We start from the raw sequence: 12,500 nt of genomic DNA, 5'->3' as shown, positions 1-12,500 counted from the left end.
GATAAAAAGGCAGGCAACAGAGGCGTGTATGGAACAGAGACATCTCAGACAGTCTCGTTCTGAAGAAATTAAGAAGAGCGAAGAGGAGGAACAGGGTCAGTCAAGCACACGAAGGAAGTAGCATGGGGTTAGAGGAGGAAAAGGTGTCAGCCATACTACCCTACAAAGCAAAATGTCAGTAACTGTGCATAGCTCCGAACTTAGTAAAATGTTTTTGAAATGATCCTGTTGTCCAGCGTAAGTATTTTTCGGTAGATTTTTGACTTTTGTGTTTCGTTACTGTGTATTACAGCATTTTTTGCACATCAATCATTTTATTTAACTGTTTATTGTGACATATATGTCATTACAATCGTAATAACTCATTTTCAACAACAAGTTAAACAGCAAACAACAAACAGTTATTGCCTTTTACTGCATCAGCAGAAAGCACCTGATCACCTTGCAACTTCAAGATAGGCTAGCTACTGTAGGCCTACGTGTGTGTGTTGCAGGAATGAATACTGCCAGAAATGTGTCCTCTGTTAGCAACTGCAGAAACAAGTGAGGTGTGTGTGTGTGTGTGTCCTTCCATCATGTGGGGGTGTGTCCCTGGCTGAAACCCAACCCCTAAACTCATTGTTTCCCAGAGTAGTTTAGTGATGGGAGGTGTGAGGGATGGGGTGGACGTGGTCCCACGCTAAATTTGACAAGGCCTTGCTCTGGCCTTTGCGCAGGGGTAAAGGGGTGAGTGTTCTGTGTGTGTGTGTGTGTGTGTGGGGGGGGGGGGGGGGGGGGGGGGGTGTGCCGGCGAGTGTGTGTGTTTGAGTATGGTGGGGTGTTTGTGTGGGTGGGGGTGGGTGGGGGCGTAGCACATTTAGAAGCACTGTACTGTGCAGCTGTGGTGTTGTGCCTTCTCAACTAACTGCAAGCAATCTGCAAACAATGCTCATTGTGTGTATGTGTGTGTTACCGTCTGTGTGTTACTGTCTGGCTGAGTGTGTGTGTGTGTGTGTGTGTGTATGTGTGTGTGGTAGTAAGTTACTGTCACCACCTCAAGGTCTCTGAAGTGGAGATAGAATGACTGCTGACCAGCATGAAATACAGAGATGTCCCTCGGTGTAGAATAGGGCATGATGCTTACAGACAGATAGATACACACACTGGCACAGGCATGCATGCACATACACACACATACACACAGACACGCACACATACACTCACTATCACACACACACAAACACACACACACACACACACACACACACACACACACACACACACACACACACACACACACACACACACACACACACACACACACACACACACACACACACACACACACAAACGAACACACACACACACACACACACACACACACACGAACGAACACACACACACACACACACACACACACACACACAAACACACAATCAAACATGCGCTCACACACATGTGCGCCACGCATGCACACGAATAGCACCTGGCTCTGTTGGACAGTGTGTTTATGTTAGGATGAAAATGGCAGGCGAGCAGGACAACAAACATTCCAGAGCCCCGGCAGAAGCCTTGACCCCACCACACCCCCACCACCCTGCCAGCTGGCCAGGGGGGCATGCGAAGTGGGGAGCAGAGAGGGGCAGGGCAGGAGAATAGGGTGAGAGACAGTTGGGGTGTGATGGAGGAGAGACTGTTGGTTTAGGAGGTGGATTTGTTCTGGGCGGTTGGGGCAGTAACTGCCCACAGACCATGGAGGAAGGCAGAGAGGGGTGCAGGGAGGTGTGGAGAATGGGGTGAGAGACTGTTGGGGGGTGATGGAGGAGAGACTGTTGGTTTAGGAGGTGTATGGTGGAAAGCTGGAAGTGGATTTGTTCTGGGCTGTTGGGACAGTTTTTCTTTTTTTCGTCTTTTTGACTTTATTTATGATAGGACAGTGAAGGTGGTGACAGGAAGCAAGTGGGGGGAGAGAGACGGGGAAGGGCCGGCAAAGGACCCGGGCTGGGAATCGAACCTCAGTCAGCTGCATGGTAGACGAGTGCCCTACCGTTTGGCCATGGCAGGTCCTCAGCTTGGACAGTAACTGCCCAAGGGCAATGCTGCCCTACAAAGAAAAAAGGCAGTTACTGCGCAGAGCTCAAAACTGAGTCAGTTGACTTTAAAATTATACTGCCATCCAGTACAAGTGTTTTTTGGGAGATCATAGACATATGACAGTTTTGTTACTTTATATGACCACCTTTTTTACACATCAATCGTTTTATTTAACTCTAGACTTTGATACATATGGCATTAAAGTCATAGTAACTCATTTTAAACAGCAATGCAGTTACTGCCTTTTTGCTTTGTAGGGCAGAATGGCGGAATGAGGTTTGCTGTTGGAGGTGTGGAGAATGGGGTCAGAGACAGTGGAGAAGAGCCGGTTGGTTTGGGAGGCACTGTATATGGTGGAAGGCTGTGCGGTGCTGGAGGATAAAGGCTTTAGCCTGAATGTGGAGTTGGTGTTGGTGTTGCCGTTTGGACAGTAACTGGCCATGGGGGAGTGGTGCAGTGGGAGGGGTGGGTTGGACGGGGAAAGGCTGGAAAGGTGGGCAAGAGGGTGGAGTGCTGGAGGGGACGAGGATGAGGGATGGATTTGGCTGGGAAGGGTCAGGGAGGTTCAGAGGGTTGGGTTGTGTCGGTTGGCCAAGGGGAGAGACAGACTGGGGAATGGTAGAGCAGAGAGGGGATAGAGGCTGAGAGGTTATATGATGATGATCAAAATACAAAACAGAAAAAGTGATATCTCGTCTTCAATTTTTCGATGCCTTTTACATGAGGATGATTGCAGGAGGAAATGGGAAAATGTTTTATCTGAAGTGTCTTTTGTTTACATGTCAACTTCGCAAAAATCGTAAGGGACATGAACATGGGTCGTCTTCAAAACTTCCCACTCTGCAAGTAGTCTTCAGATTTTTGCATCTTCAAACCCCGATGGCGCAGTTGCTGTGTAAACAAACGTCACTTCTAATAAAATCTTTCATCGTTTCCACTCGCAATTCTCTTCATATAAACGGCCCTTATATTATGTTTAATGGGCTGGGCAGTTGAGGAGAATGAGGTGAGGGACAGCTAAGTGGAGGTGGATGTAAAAAGGATGGATTGAAGGGTTGAAAGTAGAGATGGGATTTATGGCTCTTTGACCAGATCTGGATCAAAGAGCTGTTAAAAAAACTGGCTATTTTGGCTCTTTTTTAATTATTTATTCAGTGTTTAGAATTTAATATTTTGACTCCACCTCAAGGTGATTTTGTTCAAACAACAACTGATTATTCTCCTGCTTCTAAAGACCGTTTTTGCCACTCTTTAAGGCCAACAATTGTGTTTTTTCCCCAAATTGAATTACTCTGGTCGAGGTCACGTGCTTAAAATGAATGAAAAATGAACGAAATAACAGTCGAGTGGCTCCCCCAGCTGTGATCCAGTTCCCATCGTTCACTTCAGGGAGCCGTTCAAAAGAACCGGCTCGTTCGTGAACGACACACCTCTAGTTGAAGGGAGTTGTGTACTGTAAGCCCCAAGCAAAAATTCAGAGGAATGAACATTTGAAACAAATCACCATACAGTAGCTAAAAGTGTGAGCTTTGCTTCACCATCTAGTGGCTTAGGGGCCCTAAGTGGCTGTCTGCCTAGCCAGATGAAAATATCTGCCTCTGGTACAGTTTTCAGGTCGACCAGAATGGTACCGTTGCGTGTGCCCGCACTAGTTACGTTCGGAACTGAAGTGGTTACCTGAGAACCACCCAAACTTTTCCACACATTATTGTCTGTTACCCGGATGAACCTGCTGACGTTCACGCTGTCATCGTGGCTCACGGAGAAAAAACAACTATTTTGCGGTTCGCATCACAAACTAACTTTCTGGTTCCAGAACACTCAGACCTGTGACGTGAACACACCGGGTAATTCGAGATTAGATGTGGAACTGGGGCACGGTGCTCCGTCGGCCTGAATTCGCCTTGGGTGGACTGGAATAGAAAAGGTTGGGTTGAAGTAGAGCATTGGGATATACACTCAGTCATTGGACTGAAGAAGAGGGTGAAAGACAGTCAGCAGTTGAACGTGGAAGGTGGAGAGGGGTGGAAAAGTCAGCTAGTGTGAGATGTGAAGTTTTTTGTGCAACTGAAATGAGGATTGAGCTGAATTCAATGAAATGAAATTTTAATTTAATTGCAAATCAAAATCACAAGGCAAATCAAATCTATTTGAATGTCAGATCAAATAAAATCAACTGAAGTGGTTGAATACTTACATGTATTTACATGTCATTGAATCCCATTGCCCTCTCCGTGCTCTGTTATAGCCTTATCAGATACAGTGCATTCTACACTGAAAAAAGAGGGAATGGCGGGTCTTTGAATTAACCTATATAAAGTAAATAGATGCAAAACAATTCATTAACATTCCTTGAGTAAACATGATTTCATCAAATAAGGATAATGTGTTCTTGGAGACTGCTGAATTTGCATGTTTCTAATGCTTTGAATGAACATGATTAAGTTGTGTCTGGGGTGGCCTCCAGTCCTGAGGTGGCGCTAGTGCACCACTTTCTAAGACAAGAAGAAGCCGGAAAGTTTCTAAGCCAGAGAGCCGTTCGCCTCAGTCAGGCTCGGTCCTACTCTTCAGTCTCATCTCGCTGGAATAGTGTTGTCATGTGTGAAGATCTACACGAAATTGAGTAAGTAACTGAATTACTTTCATTTATTGTGGGCGATGTAGAACTGCTCTTGTGTCTTTTGTGTGTGGAAGCTGAGCCAAAGGTGAAGTTAGACTCTACTACATTTACCCACGCAGTGCTCTTTGTTTAGTAACAGGTGCACTGCAAACACATGCAGTTGGCTATGCATCATGTTAATTTCGAAAAGAATGGAAAATATGTACATTTAGGATATTCAATGATGTAGTAAAAACTGCTACTGTACAACAATCTAGCTGGTCATCTTCAGTTAATAGCTATATTTGCGCGGGAGGGTCTGATCCGTTAATGGGGGAGGGGTGGTGGGGGTGCACAGCGAACTAGAACTTCATCGAACACGTTGCATGCTCACGCTGGCGTCGTTTCGGTGTGTTCATTTTAAACCAAGTATTCTATTTTTAAAGTTTTTTGTTTTTTGACCCAACCCAGGTGTTTAATGCACACATGCACTTGTGGTCTTAACCGAAGATTAATCAAATGTACGCTTTCCTGCACACAAAGTCAAAGAACAACCGACCTAGATAGAGTGCATATAATCTGAATTTAAACTTTGCACAGGGAATTGGATGAAACGTGGGAATAGTATCCTATTTATTGAAGTGCATAGCACTTTTTTTTACTTGCACGTATGGTGCAATTCAAAGCATGCACTGCCTTATCTCGTTTTACTTAGCCTATATCTTCCTCTTTTAAGTGGAGCATTGTTTACAAGTAGCCTATTTTACAGAATGCATGCTCCTCATTCACGAATCCTGTGCTGTTTATAAATGTTTAACATCACCAATTCCTTCTTTCTTTCTTTCTTTAAGGACTTCTGGCACAGTGGCCTGCACTGTTCGAAGTCTGTAAGGTAAGACATTCAATGCTGATTGTCTTTAAGGTTTTTATATTGTGTGTGTGTGTGTGTGTGTGTGTGTGTGTGTGTGTGTGTGTGTGTGTGTGTGTGTGTGTGTGTGTGTGTGTGTGTGTGTGTGTGTGTGTGTGTGTGTGTGTGTGTGTGTGTGTGTGTGTGTGTTTCCCTAATGTTTATGATTTGTCAATCCTTTGGGCTCTTTATGTCTTTTCAGATCAGTGCTGAATTCAAAATAATCACCACAGTTCCCCTGCAATCCAAGCAACTGTTGCTGAATTGGCTGATGTAAGTTTCTGTCTTTTTCGCCTGTCTACTTGATGGTTCCTGAGCAGAAAGCCTTTAACTATTGAGTTACACCCCTGCATGTTAAAACCCAATAGAGAGGATCATGATCTGCCTTAGTAGTCATGGTACCAGTACATTCATATGCATTTTTCTTTTGGTGGCAGTCAGCTTCCCAATGCTGATGCCATTCATAGAATCGCAAAACAAATCAGTACCACCACCATTTTTGACCGTAAACATGGGACTGTTTTCTTTATACTTCTCCCTTGGCTACTATCACACATGCTTGAAACAATCTAAAGCAAATGTGTTCATCATGGTTTCATCAGAGACAAACAGACTTCAGATATGGATTGCTGGAACCATGTCCTCTGGTCTGATGACACCAACATGAACACATTTTTTCGGATGGTGTCAAGCATGTGTGGTGTTAACCAAGTGAGTAGTACAAAGTAAACTGTCCCATGCTCATGGTCAAGTAGTGGTAGTGGGACAGACATGGTTTTAGGCTGGATGCATGGAGTCAATATTGGAAATCTGAATTTCACCAATATGTACCATGACAATTGAAGCAGATCATGATACAGTCTGCGATTTTAAAGGTGCAGAGTGATTTTTTTTTTTTTAAGTAGTTTATTTCCAGAACTCATGCTGCACAGGTTACAAATGTTCTCCTTTTTCTTTCTTTCTTTCTTTCTTTCTTTCTTTCTTTCTTTCTTTCTTTCTTTCTTTCTTTCTTTCTTTCTTTCATTAAGTTGTACAAGATGCACCATTTCTGAGGACTTCTGGCACAGTGGCCTGCACTGTTCAAAGTTCGCAAGGTAAGACATTCAATTCGGATTGTCTTTAATGTTTTTATTTGTGAATTACAGCGTTTTATCTCCTTTCTTGAATGTGTGTGTGGCTTTCTCCTAATGTCAATGATTTGATCGTTAAATTCTCTGGGCTCTTTATGTCTTTTCAGATCAGTGCTGAATTGAAAAGAATCACCAGTCCCACTGCAATGGCCAGCACTGTTCAAAGTCCACAAGGTAAAGCATTCACTTTGGCCACAACCCTACCCAGTGCACCTTAACAACTTGACTCCTCCTTTAAATTAGCTGTTATCTGAATGGGGGTGACTAAATATTCCAGTGGTATAAGGAGCTGCTTCTCAAATTTTTATATTTAAATTTTGTCGTACTCTGACCAGTGAATATTAGATTATTGCTTAGTACTAGAATTGGAGTTATCTGAGACAAGATGATCTGATCTGAGAAGTGTTGATGACTACCTCCCTGGTGTTCCCACTCTCAGTGTGGAGTGTGACACTATTTGTGTGCATTGTGCTATGCTCAACATGACATTGAGAGGCTTCAGTTGAAAGTGAGCAAGCTATCTCACGGTTTCCTTATTTCAATACACTTGCTACACAATTCATATGCAGCTAAACAAAAAGAAATATTAATTATTACTACAATGAAGGGTATAATATCTGAGAGCACTTTGTTGACACATGTTTTTCACTCTGATGGGGGGGAATCAGAGTCGACAGAGTGCACATGCTGTGTTACGCTTTTCATTATATTGCCCGTTGTATGTCTGCCTAGAATATTGCATGTTTTATTTTTAATCATAAGTCATCAATGAAACTTATTGAGATGGGGAAAACTGTAAGAACTTCTTATTTCAGCCCCTTGACAGACAAGCCCTGCATGCCATATTACTGCACGCATGCACAAAGAGCAATGCAGTAGACTTTTCCTTCAAAGTCTTCTCGCAAGGAACAGTATATACCGTACCTGTATATGCATAATGAAACTTGTTGTTCTCTTAATTGAGACGAGCTGACCCTTACATCTCTGTGCTCTGAAACATCTTAAACAGAGGATTGGCATCACTGGTTGTCTACTACAAGCTCCTTGTAGGTCCCAGCCAAGGACACACAGTAGACCTGGGGTGTTGTTCCATATGGGAGTGAGCTTTTTCATTGGCCTGGGCCCACTGGTATTCCTGTGACACACCAAGTTTCATGTCAAAGTCTTGTCATGCTATGCAATGATCTTGCAGGCCACATAAAATTACTTCATGGGTCACAATTGGCCCTGGGTTTGAGTTTGACATCCCTGCAGAATGAAGGCAACTACACAGCTTTGGCTCTGGTATTTGACGACTTCAGGCCAATTCACACCAGTGTTAAATCATCATCCAGGTCCCACATCCGAATTAGAACTGAGGAAATCTTGGCAGTGGAACAGAGGACATGCTTTGAACTTTGCAGTAACCTACTGCCCAGCTTAATGTTGATTTATTTGTTAATTCAAATGGCTTGGTTAATTTGTGTTTATTTACTTTTGTCTGTGTTGAATAGGTCATGGATGAAGTTGCCGTAGACGAAGCAATTGAAGACATCACAATTGGAATCTACTCTGACAGAAGATTGGGCATCCCACCCTTTGGACATTGTCAGTTTTAGTGTATGTCTGTCACACACGTGACACCCAATCGGAAAGGACTCTTTTTTTTTTTCAGCAACTAAAAAACAGCAGTTATTTTTGTTTCTTTAAGTGAAATGTACCTTTTTTCTAGAGATCTATTTGCTTGCATGCACTTCCAGCTCCTTGCTGGTTTAAGAACAGCACTTGAGTGTGCATATGTTTTGTACGTACTGTGTTGATTTTGACCCAAACTAAAGACAAACAAAATACCAAAACTAGACTTAAATAAGACTGGGTAATGACACAAATGTGGTCACCAAAGAGGACAACCAAATGAATGGTGGACTGCCAGATGCACGCGCACATGCATACATTATACGTGCACATGCATACAGTATACGCGCATGAACGCACACACGCACACCTACAAGTGTGGACTAATTCACTTAGTCAATGAGCTAAAATAACTGTATGTAGAGTGAATTTTATTTGTGCCCGATGTGTTCACATGAATGCTAATCCAGCCAGAGAGCACTTTTTCACAGCAACCAAACAAATTATTTTCTTAAAGGTGCACTGTGTAGGATGGTGACCAGAGTAGGCAACTATGCTGCACATTGAAACGGTGCTGCCTATTACCAACTGTGTCCTTTTCATGAATATTTACTTAGTAATAAACGAAAATGTATAAATGTATTACGAAAATGTTTACTAAAAATCTGTATATCTAGAAATTCAAAATGACAGTCAGTGGAGAAGATTCCTCTCTTTCCCCCTTTCATGTATGGAAAGAGCAATGTCCCCAGTCATAACGACAACTTAAAAGTTTGGTGGTGGTAAATATTCATGAAAAATGCAACATTTTTGCATGGGCAGCATGAAATCTCAAAATAAACTACTGAAAGTAATACACAGTGCACCTTTAAAGCGAATTGGACTTTCTTTCTGTTCACAGACCCTGCTCGTTGATTGGTCTAAGAGTAGCAGTTATTTGTGACTGTGCTTATGTTTTGTATATCAATGTGCATTTTACATGCGTACAGTGAAAGTCAATACATTTAATCACAGAATTCTGACTCTTTTTGTTGTTTTTGTTTGCACAGGCCTGTACATCAAATTGTGATCTGCAATGCATTTGTATAGCCTAGACCTAATATGTTTACCATATGTTTTTTATTTATTTATTTATTTATTTTTTTGGGGGGGGGGGTGGATTGAGACTAAAGTATCATGTTACTGAAATGTAGCTGTATGCATGATTTAGGTGATTCCATCACCTTTTAATAAACATGAAAAAAATACTTTCAAACTATGTCAAAGTTTTGTGTTTTTCCAACATATTTTCTGGTTAATGGAATACTAATTAATTGTTTAGGATTAAAGTGATTTCATCACCTCTGATTTAGGTGAAAAAAACATTTTGTGACTATTTTAAAAAATCACATAGTTCCAACACATTTTTATGATGCTGGAACATGAATAAGTTGTGTTAGGTTGAGGTGATCCAATCACCTCCGTTTAAGGTGATAAAATCACTTAAACCTTACACAATAAAAATAGGGGAAGAAATCATGTTGACCTTACACAATTGGATTGTGTGGGACCGATGTACACATTAAAATCATGTAAATCCAACGAATATTTTCTTTCAGTGTAGCGATATAGTAATGTGGCAAATAAAGGTGCTTCAGCATAGACTAATGCTGCTGGAAACTGAGATTACGTAATTTGAGCTACTGTTCAAGGCCATGAAGTCGGTAATGTAAAAGTACAGTATACCATCATCTGTCAGGCTGTGCTGGTGAGTTATCGTACTACGTGTGCATGTAGCATGTCGCTGCATAGTGTCGGCAAAAGATCTCTTGGTGTATCCTGTCTATGCTGCATGGCATAAGGCTGTGCGGCTCGGTTCAAAGTTTGCCGGCACACATACGCACGCTTGTATGTGTGTGAATGACTGTGTGTGTGTGTGTGTGTGTGTGTGTGTGTGTGTGTGTGTGTGTGTGTGTGTGAATGACTGTGTGTGTGTGTGTGTGTGTGTGTGTGTGTGTGTGTGTGTGTGTGTGTGTGTGTGTGTGTGTGTGTTTGTGTGTGTGTGTGAGACTCTTGTGTGTGTGTGTGAGACTCTTGTGTGTGTGTGTGTGTGTGTGTGTGTGTGTGTGTGTGTGTGTGTGTGTGTGTGTGTGTGTGTGTGTGTGTGTGTGTGTGTGTGTGTGTGTGTGACTCTCATGTGTGTGTGTGTGTGTGACACTCATGTGTTTGTGTGTGTACGTGTACGTCAATGTCTATGTGTATTTGTATTTGTAAGTGTGTGTGTATGTCGTGCAGACAGAGCGACATATAGTTCATGACTGACAGGACCAAAGCTGCCGTCAGTGGGAGTAATATGAACCCGCACCCGGCCCGGCCTGGACCACCCACCTACCCCAAAACCAGCACCCCCCGCGCGCCCCATCCACTCCCCCTATTACAAACAACGGGGGCTGCAACCGGGGTGATTGATGGGCCTCGCGAGGCTGCCCTCTGACCCCTCGCAGCCTTGTTCCCCCACGCTGTGTGTTTAGGATGGCGTGAGGCAATGCCAACATCGCGGAGCATCAGGGAGTGCCACGCGGGAAACAGGAGAACAGAACAGCCGTCGGCCGCACGAACGGCACGCGCCAGTTAATCAATATTCAGTCAAACTGCGGTTTGAAGTATAGCGTAAGTATTAACGATCAAATAATAGTGTTGCTTTGAAGTGTAGGTCAATGGTCATTAGTCTTGTCATGTGTGATCGCTGTACTTAAGTTATCCCACTTGATGCAGACAGTAAATGCTAAATATTAATGCAAATAAATCAGCAGTGATATAAATCTTGTAGGTTGTGCTTCTCTGTCAGTGTTGTAACTGGAAGAAGAAATTGTAACAATGAAGAAAAAGTTTAAGATGTAGAATCTTGGAAATCTAGAAAATTAGAATCTTGGTGTTCCATGGTTCTTCTGAGGTGTTGACATGAAAAAAATATTTGCACACACAACTGCACAGTAAGATTGTGTGAGTTCTCAGCACTTTCCCAAATATCAAGCTGTTATTATTACGCAGGGGCAGACATTAAAGTCATGGTTACACATGTGGATAATTTTTTGAAAGCAAATATTTCTTCATACATTTACATGTAAACACGGCTTGACGATAAAAAAAAAAACCCAGTGTAACAGGTGAGTTGTAGCTCCCTTAATCGGATATTTTTAAGAGGAGATTTCTAAAAGTCGTTGTTTCAACAGCCGGGCAGTCACAATGTGTTCACCATGACCAAAGACTTTCGATTGGTGACAATTCGTCCCGTCTCTCCCTGTAAGACCGTGACTCCCATCGGCTTAGAACTAGTAAATCAAGACGAGATTCCAACCACCTCGGGCCCAGACAGCACCTCAGATTAGGGTCAAGTCCTGCCAAGATTGGACAGGCCCCTTTGCTAGTAGGTAGATAATGAAAGTTAATCCATGTCACGACCATAGCGGTATAGGCATTTTAAAAAGGGCAGCTTTATGTGATCCACGAGTCCACATGTGTTGCTATTTCGGTGCCGACATGCGTCCATAACCTGTCTGTCTCTGTGTGTGGGAAGAGCATTTGGCAAATCCAGGACCCAGACCACAGCAAAGCTTAAGCTAAACCATTGTCATGGGTAATGCGTTATGGGGCATTAAGCATCTATGATGTGGCATTTTAAACACATGTGTGTGCCGCATATCTCTGCCAGTCTCTGTAGGGATTGTATGCCGTACTTGCGTATACCGTAAGGTGCGCTTAGTGACAGGGATTATTGTGAGACTATTGTTAGTGATTTGGCGTAATGCACTGAAATAGATCACAATTACATGATGTTGCATTTGCAGAGCAGTGCATATGAACTGATGAATGGAAATATTATGCTTTGATATTTTTCGGAACATTTTAGGCTTTCGCACATCGGACAACTCTTTTCAATTCCGGTCTAGCGCATGCTGATTGGTTAATTTGCCAACTGTGTTGTGACTGTATTACTGATGCATGCAAACTTGGATAATGTACACCTCATGCAGTGGTGTAGTCTACGTAGAACGCGGGTATACCCACTTCTAAATTTCAGGGATTTCAGTATACCCACTTAAAATTGATTGATCCATTGTTTTGAATAGCACAAATATATACAGTATACCCACTTCAAAAAATGTTCAAATATACAGTATACCCACCATAAAAAAGT

At 42.6% G+C, this 12,500-nt stretch overlaps 1 long non-coding RNA gene across 1 annotated transcript; it reads left to right on the top strand.

The window, feature by feature from the left end:
- Positions 1–4,628: 4,628 nt before the first annotated feature.
- Positions 4,629–9,016, top strand: LOC134441004 (uncharacterized). Its single transcript, XR_010033078.1, has 6 exons — positions 4,629–4,696; positions 5,524–5,564; positions 5,782–5,852; positions 6,608–6,673; positions 6,817–6,883; positions 8,203–9,016. It is a non-coding gene; the product is annotated as an uncharacterized LOC134441004 (long non-coding RNA).
- Positions 9,017–12,500: the final 3,484 nt, after the last annotated feature.

The sequence above is a fragment of the Engraulis encrasicolus genome, chromosome 24 (genome assembly GCF_034702125.1).
Source record: "Engraulis encrasicolus isolate BLACKSEA-1 chromosome 24, IST_EnEncr_1.0, whole genome shotgun sequence".
Taxonomy (NCBI): domain Eukaryota; kingdom Metazoa; phylum Chordata; class Actinopteri; order Clupeiformes; family Engraulidae; genus Engraulis; species Engraulis encrasicolus.
The sequence above is the reverse complement of the archived record's forward strand: the minus strand, read 5'-3'. Positions and strand labels throughout refer to the sequence as shown.